This window comes from Pongo abelii, chromosome 1 (assembly GCF_028885655.2).
Source record: "Pongo abelii isolate AG06213 chromosome 1, NHGRI_mPonAbe1-v2.0_pri, whole genome shotgun sequence".
Lineage (NCBI taxonomy): Eukaryota > Metazoa > Chordata > Mammalia > Primates > Hominidae > Pongo > Pongo abelii.
Window position 1 is genome coordinate 31,695,166 of NC_071985.2, and position 23,709 is coordinate 31,718,874.

Sequence of the window (23,709 nt, forward strand, 5' to 3'; positions counted from 1 at the left end):
GCTAAATTAGGTGAGAAAGTGCAAGTCTTTTCTAAGTATAATAAATTTTATTAAAATAATGAAACTTTTCATTATTTATGTGTATCTAAGAAATATAAACAAAAAATAAGCTTTTAAGTATACTATGTGAAAACATCTGCTAAACAGATTATGATATCAAATATGGAGAAAAATAAATCCTTTATTTTCAAGGAAAAATTTAACTATTTGTATTAAAACAATGTTTTGAAATTGTACTATACTTTTTTAAAAAAGTAGGTATGTAACTTAGTGTCTAGTTCTGTAAGTAAAGTTTTAAATAAATCATTTGAGCATTTTTCTCAAAGGTATCTGAGGAAAGTAGCGGAAAAAAATTCAAAAAATAAAAGAGATTCTCCTTTCTACTTCAATGTCTAGAAATATTTTTGTTGCAATTTTCTGTTAAAGGCTACTAATACAATACTTTATACAAGTTTACTTATGAAACACACTGACGTTTAAAAATCACCAAGCTATGCCATTGCAGCAGAGCAATTTTTTTCAACATAAGATTAAATTGCAAAATAAATGAATTACTTGGAGTGGCATGGCCCCCATTTTGCCACCTTCTCTTGAAAATTGCTTATTAATATGAAAAAAGGAGTCAGAAAATAGCCTGTTTTACTTTATGCATAGTATTTTGGGGGCTTCTGCGCCCACAGAGCCAGGCTAGCTGCACATTTAGATTGTGTTGGCAAGCTGGTACAATGACCTCTCTGACCTGCATCTCAAGGCTATTATTAATCGCTAAGTAACCTGGTAAAGCCAAACAAATTTGTTTCCATTGAAAGGATCTCTATCTGTGTCTGAGAATTTGTTCTGTACCAAACAAACCTCATTAACTGTGTCCATTTTTGACAAAGAACCAGGAGTTAGAGGGATTGGTGACCTTTCTTTGTCCTTAAAGTACAAATTTCAAGGCAGTTACATACGACTAAATAAGAATTTTTGCTAGGAAAAATAACAATCATATGTTACATTAAAAAGCAAGTACATTATTAATTTTAATCTTTACTATTGATATTATGAAAAAAATAAAAACTAACCAGAGAACTACCACTATAAAGATAATTACTCAGAAATGCATGTATCCAATTTCATATTATGCTAAATATAAGTATAGTAATTTCCTAAGCAATCATAAAAATAAAAAATCTATAAAGAAGTTTCTGCTCTATAAATAATTTAATAAATATGAAAAGATCTTATATAAGAAGAAAGGCCTAATATAATTGAAAACATATATGAACGGGTAAGGTACAAAGATGTACACAGAGCTTGGATACAAAATTAAAAGTGTAAGTTATTTTAAGTAGTAAAAACAGTCCATCTTCAGAATATGGAAATGTAAAATAAAAACAGTATGTATAGAGTGGCATGGCACAGCGAGCAAAAACTGTGAGATAAGGGAAAAGAATGTTACTTTCCAGCATATAAAGAAAACACTTAGGAAACACTCAAGTGTGTAGTCTCAAAACACAAAAGTAGTTAATTTAATAAATTCATCCAATTATTGAAAAAAGTCAATTCTTAGGTTCCAAATTGATTTCTTGTAATATTTGAGTGTGTGTGGATATACTGAACAAGACAGTAATATTTATGTCAAACATTCTTTGTTAAATGATGAAGTAGGAATTGCTAAATAAATTATTCTTGATATATACATTTTTGTTATAGAAGTAGGGTGAAGATATTTTTCAGTGTGCAGGATGCAATAAAAATTATGATCTCATTAAAAATAAAAGGATGGAAGCCATTCTAACTAGGATTCCCTACAAAATTATAAAAATTACCTATATTTTTTGTCTGGAGATTTTTTAAATGCAGTACTTCTAAGACACTTAAATAGGTTGTTTTTCTGTTTTTACATTTCAGATGTATTTTCTCATTTCTATCCTCAAAAAAAAATCCTGTGATATATATGGTATAGCTTTTACTAATTACTCTATTTTGCAAATACAGAAACACATAAAGAGATTAAATGACCTACTGTGATTAACAAATAAGTTAATGGCAGAAATGGAATTAGAATCTCTGTGTTTGCATATTTTATAACTCCAGACCAGGCTGTCATCTTCCTGACACAAGAAATATTATGCTGAATATATTTTTATTAAATTAGCCATGCATATTTTCTTTATCTTATAATCCTGTCTTCTACCATATAAAGAAACTTGAATAAGTTCCAAGACTTTCTGCCTTGTTTTCATATCTATAAAACATTTTCTGATATAGTTTTAAAATAAAGATAAAAATTACTGAAACTTTTGCAAAGCTTTACATATTCTGAATGTATTTTGCTAATGATATTCATAGGGATAATAAAGTATTTACATATTCTAATAATGATAGCAATAATAATAATAGCCACAATATAGTGGAGTGATTAAGAGCATAGACTCTGTTTTTGTTTTGTTTTGTTATGTTTTGTTTTTTTGAGATGGAGTCTTGCTCTGTCACCCAGGCTGGAGTGCAGTGGCACAATCTCAGCTCACTGCAACCTCTGCCTCCTGGGTTCAAGCAATTCTCCTGCCTCAACCTCCCAAGTAGCTGGGATTATAGGCACATGCCACCACGCCCAGCTAATTTTTGTATTTTTAGTAGAGATAGTGTTTTGCCATGTTGGCCAGGCTGGTCTCGAACTCCTGACCTCAGGTAATCCACCGGCCTTGGCTTCCCAAAGTGTTGGGATTACAGGCGTGAGCCACCGCACCTGGCCAAGAGCATAGACTCTCAAATGGCACCTGGTTATAACAGCTCTGCTGTGCTCCTTACTAGCTGTTTACCCTCTAGGCTGCAATATCCTCATTGTAAAATGTAAATATATTAATATTAGTATCTTTTCCATTAAATTATTGTGAGGATGAGATAAGTTAATCAATGTAAAGTACTCAAAATAGTGGCTGGTACACAGTAAGGTGCTATGTAAGTGTTAGCTATTTATTGAACATTTACTATGAGCCAAGTATTAGGCTACATGCTTTATCTACTCAACTGGATATGCTTTCTCTAATTCCCTTGGTGGTCTCCTCCTTTCTCTCTCCTGATGAGAGTGCACTTTGTGAATGAAATTCCACAATAGAGAGCATGGAATATGGGATCCTAAGAGGCATGGGGCATGGGGTAAACAATGATAAGTGGGAAATAGGAGACAGAAAAGAACCATGCAAATAAATTTATCCTTTCCCTGTCCTCCACCTACTGCTCTGAGGGGTGGTTTCTCCTTGCAAACCTGAAGACAACCTGTGTGGCTAAGACAGCAAGCATGGCCAGGTGCAGTGGCTCATGCCTATAATCCCAGCACTTTGGGAGGCCAAGGCGGGTGGATCACCTGAGGTCACGAGTTCAAGATCAGCCTGGCTAACATAGTGAAATCCCATCTGTACTAAAACTACAAAAAATTAGCCTGGTGTGGTGGTGTGCACCTGTAATCCCAGCTACTCAGGAGGCTGAGGCAGGAGAATCGCTTGAACCCAGGAGGCGGAGGTTGCAGTGAGCCAAGATCCCACCGCTGCACTCCAGCCTGGGCAATAGAGCGAGACTCTATCTCAAAAAAAAAAAAAAAAAAAGACAACAAGCGTATCTGCTGGGCTATGTCGCATCACTATGGGCTCTTTGTGAAGCAGTGGCCAGGACTGCAGGAGCTCATAATGCCTCATTCCTCCATACAGAACCAAACCCAAAGTTCCAGCTGCCAGGAGTGCTGGCTGCTGACTGTTCATAACTATATCTCACTGGAGAAAATCAGCTGCCCTGCCCCAAGTAGGTTTTGTTATCCTGCCCCCAGCCTGGATTCAATCAATGACTGGGGATTGACAGAGTACATAGGCCCAGAGCCTTTGTCTCAGTTTGGGACCAATATAAAGGGCCATCCAAATCGCAGAGCTGAGACCTCCTGATGCAATTCAACTTCTCTCTCAACCTCCCTCCTCCCTTCCCTTAAAGATGTTGCTCCCCAATAGATCTTATGCACCAAATCACTGTCTGAGAGTTGTTTCCATCTATGACACTTCCATCTATGACCCCCTTTTTCTAACCCTCATTGAGCTGGTATTGAGCCACCCAAAGCATCAGCACTTTAATCCTCTATTTATGTTCTGCTTTCAAGAGGTTCCTGGCTAAGACATAGATATCATTTCATTTAATACTTTCATAGTCCTGTGGGGCAGATATTATTACATTCATTTAACAGATAAGGAAATGATATTCACAGAGATTAAACCTCTGCCCAAACTCCTACATCCAGAAAGTGAGGGAGTTGGAATTTGAATCTGGGTTTGACTCCAAAATCTTTGCCTTTAACCACAATACTATACTCATATTGCCTAAATTCAGTGTTTTATTTAGCTATCAATAGGACTTTTTTTCTGAAGAGGTAACTTTGTATTACATATGTTAGTTTTCCAAAGCACACAAAAGGAAAAAGCTGCTCTGTTTTGGAATGATTTCAATGAACTGTCACTACTCTTTCATCACCAGATCATAAGATCATAACCAGGTAGCTCTATGTGGCCATGAAATACACAGACCTTTGCATTTGCCACCACAAATGTCCTATCTTCCTTAAAATATGTTTTCCATTTGCTAATTTTTGAGCAAGTAAATAATTCTAATGCACAACATTAATGTATAAAAGAGACTGAAGCTGAAAGATGTTTAAAAGCTATTTGGCACAATACAACTAACACACAATACAAACCTACAAGGCCTTTCAGCATTGGTACCTGCTTCTCTCTCCTTCTCACTTCATATTGCTCTCTCCTGGGATCACTATGCTTCAGTCACAATGGCTGTATTTCATTTCCTAGCAAACCATTTATTTCTACCTCAAGATGTTCACTTAAATTGTATTTTCTGATGTGGATTTCCTTTACAGCAACCTGAATTCTCCTTTCCCTGTTCTTTTCACTCATAAACATCATAATGTTGTTTTACTTCCATATAACTTAATAAAATTTACAATCATACATTTATGGATATATTTAATATATGTCTTTCCTACTAGACTGCAAACTCTGTAAAAATAAAGACTATGTCTATGTTGCCCATGTCTATTTGAATGAATAAGCAAACATTTTTAAAAGACTACTGTCTCCATATAAGTGTGTAGGTTTATGTCTATGAATGATGATAGGAACTAGAGAGAAGTGACTGCAAAAACACGTATATAATCCTGCTCAATCCCGAGCCCAAATGAAAGGTAATGATTACTTCCTATCATGTAATAATTCATGTTTTCTTGCATTGCAGATTTTCTTTTCCTTGTTACATTTTTTTTCTTTTTAAACTGTTTCTTGATTTTGTCTAATGTCTGTACCAAAGGAGAAAAATAATATATTTCTATAAAATATTTCTGAGGAAAAAGAGCACTGTGCTCAAAATTATATTATTTCCACAAGTGATATAAGATAAAAAATCCAAACTCATAATCCTAATAAATATATTAATATATAATATGTATGATATGCAACATATTATATAAATGACTCAATTATATACAGTTCAATATCTGCTCAGTATACTCATAAATGCTTTGTTCACCATAATAAAAATTATTAATAAGATGGACACATTCTTTTTGCTTTTCTTGTTCATTTCAAAATATAATACTAAAAACAGAATCTTTATAATTTTTATATTCTCTTCTTTTTAAGTCAAGAACAAAAACACAAAATCTCCATCCTTTCCTCTAAGAAGGCTTCATAGATCCCCTCAACAAAAATTAATCTTTAGTTGTTCCCACTGTAATACTGATTATGAATCCTTTATTTCTCTTTAATATGTCCATTACCTTCTGCAATACATTATAGTTGTAGGTATGCATGTATGACTTGCTAACTCCCCCTCCTAAATGCTAAGGTCCTGCTATAGGCTGAATATTCGAGTCTCCCCAAATTCACATGTGGAAGCCTAAATCCTAAATGTGATGGCATTTGGAGGTGGGGCCTTTGGGAGGTAATTCAATTATGGAGGTGGAGCCCCCATTGAATGGGGTTGGTGCCATGGGATTTAAAACAGACATGAGAAAGATGCTCTCCCTCTGTGAGGGCACAAGGAGAAGTTAACTGTCTGCAAACAAAGAAGAGTGCCCTTACCAGATGGATATGTTGGCACCTGTCTTGGATTTTCCAGTCTCCAGAACTGTGAGAAACAAATTTCTCTTGTTTAGCCACTCTCTGGAATTCTTCTACAGTAGCCCAAACTGACTAAGACAGGTCCTGAAGGTCAAGAATAATGTTTATCATTGATGTGCCCCTCCCAAACACTTGGTGTAATACCTAGTATGAACTTGGTGCCAGCATCCTCTTTAACTATTTCTCATTTGACTAGTATATTTCATCACTCCTGATGGTTTAATTAGGAGAGAGAAGGAACTACACTGTGAAAGTCCTCTGTTGGGAAGTGGGGGTAGGACCAGAACTCCAGCTCTTTGCCTAGGTTAGTGGGTCTCAAAGTGTGGTCCCTGGACCAGCAGCATCAACTTCACTTTGGAACTAATAAAAATGCACTTTCTCAGACCCCACCCCAGACTGGCTTAATTAAACATTCTGGAGGTGGAACCCTGAGGTGGTCTATGATATACTACAAAGAAGACACAATATGTACTTCACAATAATTCCATAAAAATCATAATTTTGACAAAGAAATAAAGAATTACATCCAGACTGTTTTAAAAGCACAAATTCCTAAAGCTGCAGAGTCAACTGCTAATAAATAATACTACATAGATTTCTCAAATAAAAACAAAATGCCATCATCTGCACCATCTTTAAGAAAAAATAAAATTCTAAGGAAATGGATTTAAACAACTTTCTACTGTCCTTATTCTGTTTTCATGGGAACTAAAGTCAGTGTGTGCTTCTGTTGTAAGATGCCTTCAAAATAAAAATTGTCACGGGTGTGGTGGCACACACCTGTAATACCAGCTATTCTGGAGGCTGAGGCAGGAGCTTCACTTGCACCAGGAGCTCAAGACAAGCCTGAGCAACATAGTAAGACCCTGTCTCAAAAAAATTAAAATAGTCAAATGGCATTAGTTTCTGCTGTGGTATATCTGACGTAAAAGTGTTTTAGTTAAATTTATTGAATGTATTTACATTTCATCTCTAACAATTGTCTGCTCTGAATATGTTCACATTAATTCAACCAAATAAGTAAGCCATAAAAGAAAAAAGAGAATGCTAAGTCTAAAATACAATAAAAATACTAACCATAAAAAAGTCATTTATATGCTAGGATTCTGGGTTTGACATCTAAAAATATTTTGTGAGTGATAAAACCTTGGAATAGATTATCTGGAAGTTATTAAGATACCTAAAATATTCCCATTAGAAACAAAATTTAAGTCAGTCAAACAACTTACACCACTTATTTTATCTACCTTACTTTGCTACTGGTTACCTACTCCCTGGATCTGTTTGACAGGTGTTGCAAATTCCATTAGGGCAGCCCTTCACAAAGGGAAAATACGTTTAAAATGAAATATTCTGTAGCACATAGTCATTAACTCAAGCACTCAGGTTGCGCCTGAGTTTCACACCTTACTCTGAAACATAGAGTTGAAACTTTAACATTTTAGAAACATTCAGAAAGGTCCTCTCATTAAAAAATGAAAAAAAAATGTTTAGTTACAAAATCCTTTGTTGCAATATAGAAGAGTTTCTCTTCAAAAATATCTAAGCTATTTTAAGAGTTAATATCATGTAGAGAATTAACATGCATTTGTTTATTCAGGCAGGTATTCACAAATATGTTTAAGATATTTAGAGAAATAAAGATGTTTAAACCGTAGTACTTGCCTTCAAGTAGGTTGCAAACAAAATAGCTGATAATTTATCAGAATGTAGAAAACAAGTCGGTGAAAAAAATACATACGTAGTGCTTAAGTTCAGGGAGCTCACTTCTGATTAGAGGGATCCGAAAAGGTTTCATGGAGACGATGGTATTGGAGTTGGGAACTGAAGAACGAGCAAGTTTTCACCAAGCAGAGAGAGCAGGGATAGAGAGGAGCAGTGTTGAAATAAGACTGGATCATTCACTAGAAACTCTTGCTCTCTTTGGTAGGCTTTGACCATCAACAGCAAAGGACAGAAATGCACTTTTGAGAAGAAAGGTTTCCTGGCTACACATAAATGGGCTCTCTAAGAGTAATGCTAGCAAATTTATTCTCTATAGACAAGACAGTTTGAGAATGAAAAAAGTAAAAAAGATGATAATGGTCAATGTTATAAAATTACAATACCATGACTTTAGTATGATCATACAAAGCGATTGTCCAATTGCTCTATTATTTCATTTACCTGCTTTGCATGATTATAAAAAGCAATAAGACTCCATTCAAAGATCATTCATGAAAATCATTTTTTTTCTGCTTCTGGCCTTTTTGAATCAACTTGGTTGAAAAGAATTTTTGTATAGTATTCTTTCTAAAAATATGCACATATTTCACTGTAAAATTATTTTCTTTTTATCATCTAGAGAGTTGCTCTAAAAGGAAGCAAAATTTTATATATGTATGATGTCAAATAATTGATAATGACATAAGTACCATAATAGCAATAATAATAAAATATATTTATATAGTACATTATTTTCAGGGCTCCAAATGCTTTCAGATATTAATTCAGCCTCACAACATTCTACTAAGGTTGGTAGGGGGCAGATATTATTAACAAGGTCTCTGTTCATCTTTGTGAAATAAAATGACTTTACAGATTGTGACTTTGAGACACAGCATGGGGGCTTTCCTGCATAAAGATAGATGAAGGCATATCGTATTCTCTCCATTGCCCATCTTCACAGTCATTCAGCTGTGGAGGAGGAGGATCAACCCACTAAATTTATGTTTTGGGTAGAGTTCAGAATTGAGGTAGCTACAGTTCCCATTTCATATAAAAAGAGTTTCATGATCTTGTTTATTTTGTGTTTACTCAAACATCACACATTGTCTCTCATTTAAAATGTGTTAACCTCACTTTAAAGCAAAAATAATTGCTGCTGCTTTTGCATGCAATCCACTCAACACAGACAAGGGACATCTCTCAACTAATCTTGAGGCTAACATAAAGCAATAATAACATACCATAGGATGATGTCAACATATTTTAAAGCAGCATGCTACATGCAGTTTCAGAAATTATCTAATGAGTTTTAGGAAACCATTTATTGGGCAATTATTTTACAGCTGATCTTAGAAATCATTTTTATATGAATGCCACAGGGAATGCCATCCCATTTATTGTTGGATAAGAAACTATTACAAAATAGTGGTGAGACAGAGAGAGAGAGAGAGAGAGAGAGAGAGAGAGAGAAACTGGAGTAATTTTCTTTCTCCAGTCTTTTCATTGTCAACTCCAAGAGGGGAAAAGGATAGATTTAGAAGGAAAGGAAATGGAAAAAGCTGTCAAGCATTACAAAGGAGTAATTAAAAAGTGATTTAAAAATAAATGATTCTTTATCAATTTGCTGTTTTTGTAGTAGGTTATCACTACATAATTTCCTATTTATCCTAAAATTTCAGTTTATTTAGGTATACATATGTTCTATGAATTCCCATTCTATGCTAATATTATAACTAAAATACATGTTAACATTCTTATCCAAAGATTCATGTTTTTTAGTATTAAAACTGTTAAACAATATGATTCAAGTGTTTATTTTGGGTTTGCTTAATTCTTATGCCAAGAATATACTCTAAAATGTAATCCCAGTGTTTATATTTCACATGTTTCTAGAACCTGTAAGTCATCTTTTACTATGGGACAATTAAAAGGAAGGAAATAAACAGATTATGGTGATCAGATTTATATTTCAGAAAGATCATTAAGGCAGCAGTAGGGAGAATAGACTTATGAGGAGAGCTAAGAAAAGAATTGATAGGGCTCAGCCACCAACAGAGAAAAGAATTTTTAGAATGAAAATCTCATGTTTCTGGCTTGGACGCCTACATGAAGAATGGTTCAGTTTACCATAGAAAGAGGAAGAGGTTTGGGGAAATAATTTTATCTAAACATGCTCAGCTTGAGATGTTGGTGGGATGTCCAAGTGGCAATGATAGCAGGCATTTGAATAGATGGTTTAAACAATCAAGATAGAGGTCTGGGTGGAAGAATACTTGGAGTTATGAATCACACAAGTGCTAGCAGAAGTCATAGAAGTGAAAGTTATCATCTATAGAGTGTACAATGAAAAGGTAAATGCATCGAGGAGGGTACACTACACTAATATATAAGGTCAAATAGAGTACACAAGGAATGCAGAGAAGAAACCATTAGAAATGGAGAAAGGAAACTAAGATAAAGTGGTATCAGAGAATTAAGTTATAAGAGAAGAGAAGAAAGTGGTTTATGGTGCCTTTATGCTTCAAAGAGATAAAATAAGTACGGTGACTTTATGCTTCAAAGAGATAAAATAAGATGAAGGCCAAAATAGTCCACAGGACAGTATTACATATAAATGATTTTTAGCACTAATAATATTTTCTCAATAGAATTTCATAATAATGTAAACATGTCTTAAAATGTGACTAAAAAGTTTACATATTATTACTATATCAAGCATCTGCATCTGAGATAAATCTACTCAAAATCAGCAATATGAAAAATAGCATTCTCAATCCTTATCACAGAGTTTTTTTAAAAAAAGAAACTTTCTTTTATCGTCTATGAAAAAATCTGGTAAGAGAAGTGAGAGATAAGAACTTCCAAGTCCATCCATTCCTCAAAGCTGGACAACCATAAGGCTAAGTCCATGGACTAATACTATTTTAGTCTTTTACTTTCAAATGAGTAATATTTTAGTACATTCCCCAGGAATTTTTTTTTCCTCTGAAGATCACTACAAAAAAGAAGGATTTGAAATTCAGACTGCTTTTTTGTATTTGAAAAAACAAACAAAAAAAAAACTTGGCTGGGCATGATGGCTCACATCTGTAATCCCAGCACTTTGGGAGGCCAAGGTGTGTGGATCACTTGAGGTCAGGAGTTCGAGATCAGCCTGGCCAACATGGTGAAACCCTGTCTCTACTAAAAATACAAAAATAAGCCGGGTGTGGTGGTGTGTGCCTGTAATCCCAGGTACTCAGAGGCTAAGGCAGGAGAATTGCTGGAATCCGGGAGACAGAGGTTGCAGTGAGCCGAGATCATGCCATTGCACTGTAGCCTTGGCGACAGAGTGAGACTCCATCTCAAAAAAAAAAAAAAAAAAAAAAATCACCTTACTGAAGACATTGTTCATTGTATTACTTAGTGTCTCCTACTGAGGACTTCTATGTAAAATTTCTTTCAGGATCAGTGCTAGAAAAAAACTGTTTCTTGGCATATGCAGTAATGTTTCTCCATTTTGTTAATGGGACATACTTATCATCTTCCCTGATCAGTAATACCATTAGCATTATCATATCTGTATTTTCCTTTACTGTGGTCCCCATGTCCTTTGTAAACTGCTTGAAATTCATTGTGGAAAGAGTTAAATTGAAGTACCCACATAATAAGCTTTTTCCTTTTGTTAATTCCTTCTTGGGACTGAAGCATTTTTTCCTTTCTGCATATTTTGCTTTTAAATATTTTGAAATGCCAAATTGTAAAAGGTAGTACATTCTTGTTAAAATATAGTATGTGAAAAGACTGTGATGAAATGGTTAATATCATTCCATATTTTAAAGTGATTACATGGATTACATCATTAACTAGTAATTATGAATAAATGGCAGACTGTTTTTAAAGCAAAGAATATATTCTACATTTTATGCTGGACACCCTGGCTTGTGTTATTATATAATTTCTACCAAATTAATTACTATAATTATTGTATCTTGATATATAAAATGATTCTACAGAAAATAACTTACACTTACAGTTAACATTACAGACTAATTTGTTTCTTGAAAACTAAAATGTTGTTTTCTTTACCTCTTTGGGATAGACCTTACTATAAAAGAACCTGTCATCAACATACAATTAGATAAAGCTGAACTGCTATCATTTACTTGGCTGAGATCATAATATTATGTTTTTAAAATGAGGTTTACTGAAATGTTATCTTGAGGTAATCATATTTATTCTCCTTATTTACACAATATCTATGGTGCTCTACTCATGTCCTTGAAATAGGGAACAGGGACACCATAGTATGAAAAAGTGGCCTCGCTGCTGGAGTTCATAAATTTTGTTCAGCTTTGGGTGAGTTCAAAGAATTGCCATGTAAGAAAAGTCTTACAGAGGGAATTTATCTGATTATGGCAGTAATAATTACCCAGCTGTTTATTGCAGATAGAGAAATAATTCATGTAGGCAATAGGCCGTGGTGGCAATGACACTCCGCATTTAGTAAATATGCAAACTGTTCACTTCTAATTAACCAAGCTAGAGGATGCCCTTATTAAATGTATAAACTAAAAGTGCCTTCCTGACAAGTGATGAATTGTTACAATGCACAAACTCTTGCCACAGAATTATTGGAGTGAACTTGGGGCTTAACTTCATTAAGAGATCTTGTGGGATAGTTAAATGAGGATGGACAGCATAACAAGGCTTACCTGACAGCCAATGATATGTTAGAGCTTAATGGAACTGCACCTTTTCTTCTGTCCTACTTAACTGTTCAGATTCACGATAGATAAATCGTGAAACTGCAAAGTTAATTTGAGTTTGAATAATAAAAATAAATGAAATAACATGACAGCCCACTTAGGGAAGCTACCTGACAGTTTACCTATTTTTTGAATGAACCTACAAAACAGACATTTTTTTTAATGATTCAAATATCTTTCACATATCCAAAACTGAAAATATGCCACTCGTTAAAATCATTAGTTTAAGAAAAATCATCCTGTGGAATAGCTTTAAAATGAAATATATTTCAAAAAGCAAACGAATGAGTTTTATCAAAGAAAACACAAAAAAATTAATCTTAATATTGGCTCTGAGTTTCACTTAATTTTTAGCAAACAATCAACTATGAAATAGCCCTGTTTTTATTTTATGCTTAACATTACATTGAGATAACTATTCATTCTTTATCAAACATCTATACTAATATTTGTATACCAATTAAGAAACAGGTAATGTCTATTTTACAAATTTGTTGTGAAAATTGAATGAGATAATAAAGGGCTTAGCACCATGCTTGGTATACCATAAGTGCTCAAAATATGTTAGCAATTTTAATGTGTTTGAATGACATTAGCTCTATTTGATTAAAATATTATTTGCTATTGTTTTATCAGAATATATTTTATTTCATAATATTATTTCTTCCATTACCTCTGTAGTAACTAAATAAATAAGTTTTAGAAACTTAACATCTAGTATGTTTCCAGTACTGTTCTTTTATTTCTTATAACTTGAATTTACAAAATCCAAGACAGTATTAGATAGCCTTCCAACACAGGTACTTTGTAAATGATTTGGTACCAATAATCAGAAAGTTAAGATGATTTTAAAATGTACTCCAGGCAACTAGTCAACCCAAAGCAGAGCTCACAAAAAGTTAAAGTAACTAAATGTATTAACATTTAAACAACTTTATGACATATTTTTGCAGATGGAAAAAGTGAGGTGCAGAGATAGTAAGTAACTTGACTAAGGATACGAAACTATTCATTGGTGTAGGTGAGATTCATGCTGAGGTCTATTGAGACTCTATCCTTGCCTTTTCATCCTTATTACCCAGACTTTGAGACTATAAAATGTGTGAATTGGCATTTTAGATAATGCCAGAATACTACTGAAAATGTTTGCTTAATTATCCACTTACTATACAACATGAGAGGAAAAATATGTAAAAGAATATTATACATTTTAAGAGAATCAGACTCTTTAACTATTCAAATATGCCTCCAAATTTAGAATAGATGACTTCATTATTGAAGATTTATGTACTAAAAAATAATACATAACCCCCGCTTTCAAAAATTTATGCAATCATACATTTACAATATACAATCTTTTTTCAATGAACACTATGCATCAAGAACTGTAACGAGTAGGGAAATTGTCAGTTATATATTAATACTGATGATCTTCAAAATAGAAGATAAAACTTCCATATCTCAATGAGAGAATGCAATAATGAAGGGCCCAAATAAAATAGTTTTAATTAAGAGAGGAGCCATGTATAAGAATAACAGTTTTTTGTTATTATTATTATTATTTTTTTTTTTTTGAGGCGGAGTTTTGCTCTTGTTGCCCAGGCTGGAGTGCAATGGCGCGATCTCCGCTGACGGCAACCTCCGCCTCTTGGGTTCGAGAGATTCTCCTGCCTCAGCCTCCCGAGTAGCTGGGATTACAGGCATATGCCACCATGCTTGGCTAACTTTGTATTTTTAGTAGAGATGGGGTTTCTCCATGTTGGTCAGGTTGGTCTCTAACTCCCGACCTCAGGTGATCTGCCCGTCTCAGCCTTCCAAAGTGCTGGAATTACAGGCGTAAGCCACCGCTCCCCGACAGTAGTTTTTTTTAAGGCTTTAAATGCATGTATAAATTTAAAACAACTTAGATTTCACAACTTGAAGAAAGAGTAAGACCAAACAAAAGTAAAGATGATACTCCATTTAAGGAAAGCATAATAATAATAGCCAATATTTATTGAGTGCTTATTGTAGTAATAATGTGTGGATTTCTAGGAAAGACAATGAATATGTGCTCTTTTGCCTATAATCCTTTTCTAAAAGCAGCCAAAATTAAAAAAAAACACAAAAATATGGGAAAACAAAGAAAATATGCATGAAAACAAGGGAAAAGTCACAACCCCCATCATAAACTCAGGAGAATAACTGGAAGCTGAATGAATGAAAAATATCTGCCAGGTTCAATTTAATTTAAAGCCCAAGTACACTGTATCTTCCTTAATCACAAAATCAGTGTACTATATGGGCAAGTTCAATACTGAACAAATTTGACGGCTCTAGTGAGAACCCCAGCCAAGACGGTTTATAAAGACTTGGGGATAAAAGGGATGCAGGACTGAAGAGAGAATTTGTAGCCAAGCAATTTCCCTTTTTGTTGATCAGAACTTCTGATTGGGTTGACAAATGATGGCAAATTGGACTGGAGGAGAATGAGGAAAAGGAGCCTGAGAGCTTTTGAATAAAGTCAACTGATGAAACAAAAGCCAGTTTATGAGCAGTAGAACTTCACACTAATCCCATTTCATGAAATCAATATCCACAGTCACAGGTGGTCAAACAGGGCTTGGGAGGATAGTGACAAAAGCACAGCTGCCCATTTCTCCAGTTTATTCTTCATCCCTCATCAGATAGTTGAATGACTGAGCAAGAAAACAAGCCATCAATATCCAGCCTTCTAGCAGAGTATAAGAAGTTTTAGACAATTAGAGATTTTGGTAAGGTATAACATTACTCCAACAAAATATATTACTTTCCTGTATATAAACAATAATCACTTGGAAAATGAAAGAAAATATATCATTAACAAATACAACAGAAAATTACAATATTTCTAGAAATAAAATTAACAAAAATACAGCCTATATTAAGACAATCATAAAAATTTACTGAACATTTTTTAAATTCCCACATAAATAAGGAGACATTCCTTTACAAGAAGATTAAAATTATGAAAATACAACTTTTTCCTACATTATAAGTTTAATTTAAACTACTTAAAAACATAATTTGGGGCTGGGCATAGCGGCTCACACCTATAATCCTAGCACTTTGGGAGGCTAAGATGGGCCGATCATTTGAGGTCAGGAGTTTGAGGCCAGCCTGGCCAACATGGTGAAACTCTGTCTCTACTAAAAATACAAAAATTAGCCAGGTGTGGTGGCGCAGGCCTGTAATCCCAGCTACTCAGGAGGCTGGGGACCAGACTTCCTTGAGCCCAGGAGGCAGAGGTTGCAGTGAGCTGAGATCTTGCCACTGCATTCTAGCCTGAGTGATGGAGCAAGACTCTGTCTCCAAAAATAAATAAATTAATTAAAATAAAAACACAATTTGGTATTTTTGATACATGTCAAAATGCTTCAAAATTTAGTTGGATAGAGAATTTTAAAAATAAGCCACAATATTTTTTGGAAAAAAAGTATTTTATAGCTATTTAAGTCATGTGATACTATGTAGGATTACAAAGAAAGAGAAGAATCAGACAGCACAGGTTGACAAGAAATATACTTGAGAACATGTGGGCACTTAGTATATGATAAGATGGCACTTACAGTAAGAGATGAAGCAATAATTTAATAAATGCTTTGGAATAACTTGTTGGTCATTGAAAATTTTTTAGGCCAAATTTCAAATGCACTCCTTGTATTAAATAGATTCCAGAGAGATTCAATATTCAGTGTGACAAAAGTAACTCTAAAATATCAAAAGAAAATACGGATGACTATTCTCAAAATCATACAAAGAAGAAATTATAAAAGAAATTATTGGTAAATGTAACCATATAAAGAATTGAAAGGCCAACATGTTTCAGAATCTCCATAAATATGTTTGCAAGTCAAATGCAAACAAGGAAAGATAATTTCAGCACAGATTATAAAGGATTTGTTTCCTTAACACAAATAGGGCTTTCTGCAAGTGCACAGGAAAAAAAAATAAACTAATTAGGCAAACAGAACAAATATAAACAGGAAAGTCATTACAGAATACAAATGGCTACTAAAGATATTCAAATTAATAAAATTCAAAAATTAAATTAAAAATTAGAATTGTTCTTTATTAGATTAGAAATTATTAACAAAAGTATAAAGAAACAGGAATTTTTGTGCACTGTTGGTAGAAGTACAAATTGATATTTTTCTTATGGAAAATTAGACAATTTTTTAAATTTTTATTTATTTATTTATTTTGAGACAGAGTCTCACTCTGTTGCCCAGACTGGAGTGCAGTAGCACAGTCTCAGCTCACTGCAACCTCCACCTCCTGGGTTCAGGTGATTCTCCTGCCTCAGCCTCCCGAGTAGCTGGGACTACAGGCATGTGCCAACAAGCCCGGCTAATTTTTGTATTCTTAGTAGAGACGGGGTTTCACCATGTTGGCCAAGCTGGTCTCGAACTCCTGACTTCACATGATCCACCCACCTTGGCCTCCCAAAGTGCTGAGATTACAGGCATGAGCCACCACACCCGGCTGATAATATGTTTTAAAATATAAGATATGTTTAAACTTTTACCCAAAACCTCATTTATAGAATTACACAGAAAAGAAGATAACAGTATAAATGTAAACAATTTCTTGCAGATAAATGATATATTAAGTGTCCATTAATATAGATAGAACTTATTTAAATACAAGTTATGGCACAAACACCATGGACATACATGTATACTATAGGCACTGAAAATTTTGACATGAAATTTATATTTATTGACATAGAAAATGTAACTTGTCATGGTGGATAAATAATTCCTTCACTCCTGTTTCCTTCCATGTGGAGGAATGTAGAACAGCTAGAAAAGCAGTTTAATTTGATTGCAGGTTAGCTCCGCCCATGTCCCTTCAGAGGACAGGGGTGGGAGCAGACATGCTGAGCTTGGCAGGACCAGAGGCTAATGCAGAGAGGAAGTGTCTGCTTAGTACTGTGGTGATTGCCTGGGAAAATCTATCTAACTCCTGTTATGCAGTATTTGAAAAGCCCATTATCTGCACACATACTGTATTCTATATTACTAGCTTTAACAATCATACATGTGATTTTTTGGTCTCTCATCTGCCCTATTGTTTTGTCTTATTTCCCCGTTGGCCTAGATCACAGTTAGGGAAGAGTGAGATTTATTAGATAGACTTCCTCAGACCTATTTAGTTCTAAATCAAACAATAATTGTTTGCTTGAGTTCCCACTATGTTTCAAGTACTGTGGTAGGTGCTAGGAGTATAGTGATTTATGAGGAAGGATGGGCAATATGAAAATAACTCCAAAAATTTTACAGTGGGATAAATTCAGGGGAGGAAAATTATGGAGAATTATGGAAGTATACAAAAGAAAGATTTAATCTATTTATAGGTTGGGTGGGATGATTGGGGGTTAGGAAAGATTTCTCTGAAGAGATGACATTTAAGAGGATATCTGAAGGATAGAAACAAATCTTTTATGGGCCTCCGACTTTGGGAAAGAAACTTTATATGGCTTCACAAAGGGGACCCAACACATGTATTCATGGTATGAATTTCAGCTCACCGAGGAGGTGATCCCAATCCTTTTACTTTTCAGGCTCACTGTAGACCCTTTCATAAGATAAATTGGAATGGTCTCAGTTGATATTTGCTGGCAGGAAAGAATATTAAACACTATAAAGGGTAACTCAACATGAGTTAGAAGTATTACACGGACTGTGGACTGGAGTTCTGGCCTCAACACCAGGTTTACAGGAGAGGGCTGATGCTAACACACCCTGGGTCTATATGTGGAAGATTCTCTGGGCCTACCTACTCCAGACTAAGTCCCTCTTGACCCCATGGACCTAGCCATTCTGACACAGTGTCATCTTTAGGAAAAATGAATGGTACATGAGTGTGTGCAATGAGTGGTAACCTCAGAGGCCAGAGTGGAGTGCCAGTATGGCATTGGCAATAATCCAGAACACCAGAGGGACTTCCTCAGCAGGAAAAAAAAAGCCACAATACCTTGCAGACCAAAGATCAATGGGGATAGTGGGGTAGTGATTAAAACAATGGGCCAGTAGACAGATTGGAATTACCAGTTTTCTTTCTTTCTGTCTGACAAATGAAGTCCTGGAAGCAGAAGTGGCTAAATAAGTTCCAGAGTCCTTAGACAATTTAAGAGAAGAAAAATTAATTGGAAAAAGATTTATTCTTTGAAGAGTTTGAAAAGGCTCATTCAAATATATGTAGCAATAGACAGTATACACACACTCATAAAAACACATATTAAAGGTTATTCTCTAAAAGTGCTTGTCTGGTATGATTTTGAAAGAGGTTTTATGTTATTTTACTTGTAAAATGTTTGCTATTTGTATTTTTATTAATTTTCTATATGTTTTGAAGTTTTTATAATACAGGCATTATTTTTATCAAAAAAGTTACAGAAAATAATGTGGAGCTGTATAAATAAGTTTCCTAAATATATTTAATAAAATTTTTACTAATTTTTTATTACCTGCAGGATGGCTAATGTTAAATATTACTACTTCAACATGCAAGTTGGTTTTTTTTCCAAAACCATTGCCAATTTGTTTGAATAATGTCACTGAGAAGATGGTAGGAATGGAAAATTCTGGTAGAAAGCATGCTAAAGTCTGTGTAACAGGTACACATTTTAAGTACCCCTCATTTATTTTTCTTTATCAGAAAGTCATTTTCTCTCCCTGCACTACATCTAATTATAGCCACTGGGAGAATAGGTCCTACCATGGAATGAGAAATAGAAGGGATGGAAGAGGAGCTGGAAAAAGTAAAAAGAGTGACAACCCTGCCTCTTCCAACCCCAAGGGACTGTGGAAGGCAGAAGAGAGGGCAGGAGATGGATCATAATGCATCGTCCTGTGCCCTGGACCTGTCAACTCCAGGCCAAGTCTTAGAAGCAGAGAGGAATGCCAAAGACGGGTGTTTTCCTACCTCCTTGGGTTCCTGGGAGAATATCATTTGTATAAGACAGCCTTGAGATAATAAGGGATGGTTCCAGCACAGTAAAGAGTATCAAATAGTGAGGTCAGGTAGAAAGGGCTTAGTACTCTCATGTTTTTCTTGACTCCCATATCATCTAGAAGGACCAAAGTTCAAACACATCCTTTAAGGGATAAGCCAGATCAAAAGTAAGAGCCAAGGATTGAATCATGAGAACAGCTATGGCAAAAATATAAACAACCTTGAATCAAAGTCTGCATGGTAACCAACTTTGCCCAAGGAGTCATTTGGAACACATGGAAGACCTCAGAGATACTGGCAGAGAGAGAAAGAGATGACACAGGCTTAGTGAGCTAAGGAAAGCCACCAGACCCAAATTAAGTTGACAGTGCTTACATCAAATGCAAGTCTTAGCAGCAGATGCCAGCAGAACTCCTAGGGACAAGAATGATCAATCACACAGCAGCAGACACCAGCCACTGTCACCTACATATAAGTCAGGGTTCTCTTTCAAGCCTTAGAGCCACCGGTAACATAAGCCCCCTCTATACTCATTGGTCATCTTAGAGAGGATCATGGAGAACTCAAGGAATTATGAAAAAGATCAACTTATTTAAAAGATTATCTTTAATTACTGTATTAAGCAAAAGTAAATTGATATCTAGTTTTTCCCTCTCCCATCCCAGTGCTAGAAGGAGGAAATGTGATTGAAGGATACACCAAGAATATTAAAGTTAAAGGAATAAAAAGTTGTTATAGTTCATGGTACATCTGAGTGTGATGCCTTATCTACAAATATATCATGGCTAAACTCACAATCTATAGTGTATTAGTTTATTTAGATGAATTTTGTGAATCTGGATATATATGTCTTTCTAGCAACATATATATACACTTATACAGATTCAGTGACTATCAATAGTTCTGGCCCAAAATATCTCAGAGAACTCCACAATCCAGCAGGCTGCAGCCACATCTTCTCCACTGGAGTGTGAATCTCATCGTTAATGTGTGGGGAGAGGACCTTCCAAACATTTCCTTCTTTGGGTTCTCTTCCTTAGGCCTAGAGGTGCTAACTTCTCCCAGTATTTACTATTTCTCTATTCTCCAGAGTTCTCTCTTATAATATACAAATTATAATGCTTTATGTTTTTGTAAATTATGTTTATGCATAAAAGTCTTAGCCTTTTCTTCTTTTCTTTCTTTAAAAAAAAGTTTATTTATTTATTTAGAGACAAGGCCTTATGATATTGCCCATGCAAGACTCAAATGATCCTCCCACCACAGCCTCCCAAGTATCTGGGACTACAGGCATGCACCACTGTGTCCAGCATTAGTCTTTAGTTATCACTGGTAAGATGACTGTTGCAGCTACAGTCATTTTGTGCATATTTCAGAAAAAAGAAAATATGGAAGAAGAACTAGCAGATCTCATTGCTCAAAATGCAGTCATATTGCCATTCTTAGATGAAAGTTTAGAAAAACAATAATAACATGAGTTAAGTTGCAGTGTTGGAATGAACACCGAGTAATCAAATCTATGAAATTTTCCATACTCCACCTCATTGCAGAATCAACATTTGTGTCAGTTGCCAATTTTTTACCTCTCAGTTTCAAATAATTTATTATTTGCTATACTTGGTAAAACTGGACCTGGACCCGTAACTTTACCTTTACTCATTTGTATAACATTAGTCTGAAAATAAAGGGTTATGGAGGGATATGTCAATGCATGACCGGGGAAAGTGTTACCTCTTCCCTCCTCCAGTTCCAATTGTCTGCTTTCTTTCTTCAGTGGCTTGGCTATTAGCTCTATGTGGGAGAACCAGTAGTGCCTAACAGCTAGTGAGTTTTGCTGGTACTCCAACAAAGGTAGGTCCTTGCTTATCAATTCCAGCCCATCTGCACCACCATGGGCAGTTTTCTGCTCATCAGGGTCAGACCACTACCTGCAGAACAGCTCTCACCCATGACATCTCAGAAAACCCCACAATCCAGCAGGCTGCAGCCACATCCTCTCCGATGAAGTCTGAATTGCATTCCTTATCGGTGGGGAGAGGTTCTTCCAAACTTTTCCATCCCTTGGGTTCTCTCCCATAGGCCTAGAGGTGGTAACTTCTCCCAATATTTACTATATTTGTATTCTCTAGAGTTCCCTTTTGTTCATTTTAAAAGTTATTTATCTTGTATTAGTTAATAAAGCTTCATATTAAAATTTCTCAGTTCAAATTACTGGTGTGGATTTTGTCTCCTGACTAGTCCCTGACTGATACAATATCCAACAATCCTCCTTCCTTACTTAAACTTTATATGAAGTGCTTCATTCCTTTCCCAAAGAAGATGGTACCATTGTTGCATCTGTTATTGTATTTAATTTAAAGCCATGTGCAGTCCTGTCCATCAGGTTTGGATGTAACTCTTAATTATCTGTCAATTAAATTAAAATACAAATTATCTGCCTATAACACACCAGCACTGAACGGTAGAGAAGGAATGGAATAACAATAACCATAACAAAATGCCCACATTAGGAAAAATAGAAAATGAGAAAGAAATAGTTACTAGTCCAGAGCAAACATGAAATCCTGCTATATACACAGGTATAGTGAAGAGTTCCTGTTCAAGAGGTGTTTTCTTGGGTAGACAAACAGAATATTCCATGTCTATTATCTTCCATGACCACATATGAGGTGGCCATTGTAGAGGACAATATTTCTGGAGAATGCATTGTTCTAGTAGCCCACTAGGGGCCTATTGGTCCAAGTTCAGTAGTTTTATGATTGCCTGAGGGCAGGTCACAGCTGGCCAAGTTGGCATTTCTTTAGTAACAGGAACTTTCAATGATATTGCAGGCTTCTGGCTTCTTTGTTTGTGGTTGGTTTCATGAGCAGGTGACCACAACCAAGAATCTGGTCTAGACAGTTTTCTAGAATTGATGGTCTTAGATGCTGGCTTCTAAGCTCTGTTGCTGTTTTTCTTGTTTGTTTTGTTTTGTTTGTTTGTTTGTTTAGCAGCCAGTACTTGCATTCACCCAAAACAACCAATTTGGGTGGCAGGGCAGCAATTCACTAATTGTTAAATTTTTCTAGCTTGGATTTTATTCTTTAAACATAATAAGATTGACTGATTGTTTTCTTCTTCTTTCTTCTTCTTCCTACTTCTCACTCATGGTGTCTTGTTTTCCTGACTCCCTGGTACTGGCCTGGTACTGGCCTGGTACTGGCCTGGTACTTTGCTGTGCTGGCCATTGCATTTGGAAAATACTTTGTAGGAATACTCTTAGTACTAGAATGACAGCACCTTCCCTGGTAGAGGCTTTTCAAATGTTTCCATCAGGTTCCTGGGTCACTATCAGTCTGAGACCGTCTAAGTTCAAGTTCAAGACTTTAAGTTATCTAAACCACCTGGATAAATAGCGGTGTGCTTGCAAATCTTATATTAAGCTAGTTTACTTCCATTATTACTTACTCTAAGGTTATGGCTTTTGGGGATCCTGGCTGAAAGAAGAGGGGGAAGTTAAGCAGAGTTCTTACCTTTGGTTGCCATGACTTGGAATTTTTTTCCTCCTGCTCCTGCAATGCAGCCAAAAGCACAGCTCTTTCTCAGTTAGTCAGGTATTCTTTTAGACAGGCACATGACCTCAGGGCAAAAGCAGTTTTGAGGTAGACTCATATCTGAATTCTCATCTTCTCCTGTGCCTTGGCTAGTAAATTATTTACTATATTGATAGCTCTTTAATGCTTAGATGTCAGCAGGGGGAGAGTTGTTTTGAATTGCTCAGCCATTATTAGACAAAACAACATTCCTAATCTGATCTTTGTCTTGGACTCACATACTTGTGAAGTCCTGAGGTTTATCTCTAGCTAAAGCCCTACATTTCATAGCCACTGCTTATGACCCCATTAGTTTGGGGCATAGCAGTTGTGTTTTTCAACATTTTAAGGTGCCAAATTACAGGACTCTTATTAAACGGACACACATTGTACATGTTGAGCATCTCTGTTAGCAAAGCAGTTATTAACTTCTGTCTCTGCTCACAGATTGGCAGCCTCTAGTCCAAGTTCATCTGTTCCTCACAGAAATTTGCTCAAAGGGTCAAAGAGGAGGCAGCACACACCAATATTCTTAAAAGTGCCTATCATTTC

General features: G+C 35.4%; 1 protein-coding gene across 7 annotated transcripts in view; it reads right to left on the bottom strand.

Moving 5' to 3' along the window:
* The window catches only part of SPATA17 (spermatogenesis associated 17), a 231,316-nt gene that overhangs the window by 124,456 nt on the left and 83,151 nt on the right, over positions 1–23,709 (bottom strand). The gene's annotated exons all lie outside the window — the stretch shown is intronic.